At 47.8% G+C, this 1,459-nt stretch overlaps 1 protein-coding gene across 1 annotated transcript in view; it reads left to right on the plus strand.

Moving 5' to 3' along the window:
* The window catches only part of SNRPB (small nuclear ribonucleoprotein polypeptides B and B1), a 7,352-nt gene that overhangs the window by 1,441 nt on the left and 4,452 nt on the right, over window positions 1-1,459 (plus strand). The window lies entirely within an intron of this gene.

A 1,459-nucleotide genomic window follows, 5' to 3' on the forward strand; every position in this document is an offset into this window, starting at 1 on the left:
TGCTGAACCTGTTCCAACGGTGTCTTGCTTTGGAGAAGTGGGATATAAATATTTTAAATGCATCCCCCAGCGGCATCACCTGCAGTGCCCGGCTGCCCACCCCCAAAAAAGCTCTCCTTGTGTTTCGGGTGCCTTCAACGGCTCCAGAAGAATGGCCAGCAGCCACTTTCGGCTCCCGTAAGGAACAGGGAGAACGGATCAAATCAGTCAATCCTCAAAGAAATCAACCCTGACTGTTCCCTGGAAGGCCAGAGAATGAAACTGAAGCTCAAATACTTTGGCCACCCAATGAGAAGGGAGCACTCGCTGGAGAAGAAGACCCTGATGCTGGGAAAGATTGAAGGTCAAAGAAGACGGGGACGGCAAAGGATGAGATGGTTAGACAGTGTCATCAGTGCAACGAACATGAAATTGAGCAAACTCCGGAGGACGGCGGAAGACAGGAGGGCCTGGCGGGATCTGGTCCATGGGGTCGCGAAGAGTCGGACTCGACTGTGCGACTGAACAGCAACAAAGGAACAGGGAAAGCCTTCCTCGTCCTGGCTTGGCAGTTCAGCTGCTCAGCGTGGCTATTTCACAGCCACAATGATTGTTGAAAGACTCATCCTTGGCTAAGGAAATCACCATGTGTCCCATAGATGACAGCAAAGCTTTTGACTGTGTGGATCATAAAAAGCTATGTTTGGTTTTAAAAGAAACGATAGTTTCGATGTGCAACCTGTACTCTGGATAAGAGACCACCGTTAGGATAGAATATGGAGAAACAGATTGGTATCCAGTTGGCAAAGGTGTGAGACAAGGATGTATTTTATCTCTCCAATCTATATGCAGAACATATGATAAGAAAAACTGGATTAGATGTAGATGAAGGTGGAGTGAAAATTAGTGGAAGGTACACAAACTGTACATGACACCACAGTACTGTCAGAAAACAGTGAAGAATTGTAACAACTCCTGATGAAGGCAAAGGCAGAAAGTTACAGCTGAACATCAAGAAAAGTAATGACTGCTGGGGAACTGCAAGACTTTAAGGCTGGCAATGAAGAAAGTGAAATTGTTCGAGATTTTCTGTTCCTTGGCTCCATCATCAACCAAAAGGGAGACTGCAACTAAGAAATCAGGAGGAGACGGAGACTGGAAAGGGCAGCCATGAAAGAACTAGAAAACATTCTTAAGTGGAAGGATGTGTTGCTGGCGACCAAGATCAAGTGAATTCATGCCACAGTATTTCCCGTTACTATGTAGGGGTGTGAAAGTTGGACAACGAAGAAAGCTGACGGGAAGAAAATGTGCTGTTGGAGGGGATTTTTATGGGCACGGTGGATTGCCATGAAAACAAGTGGGTAGGTTCTAGGTCATACTGAGCCTGGACTCTCCCTAGAAGCTGCAGTAGCTGCTCCTTGGCTGGGCAGTTCCCGGGCGGAGGAGGCTGGAGGGCTCTCTTTGGCGGCGGGGGGGG

This window comes from Gekko japonicus, unplaced genomic scaffold (genome assembly GCF_001447785.1).
Source record: "Gekko japonicus isolate JY-2015 unplaced genomic scaffold, Gekko_japonicus_V1.1 scaffold784, whole genome shotgun sequence".
Taxonomy (NCBI): domain Eukaryota; kingdom Metazoa; phylum Chordata; class Lepidosauria; order Squamata; family Gekkonidae; genus Gekko; species Gekko japonicus.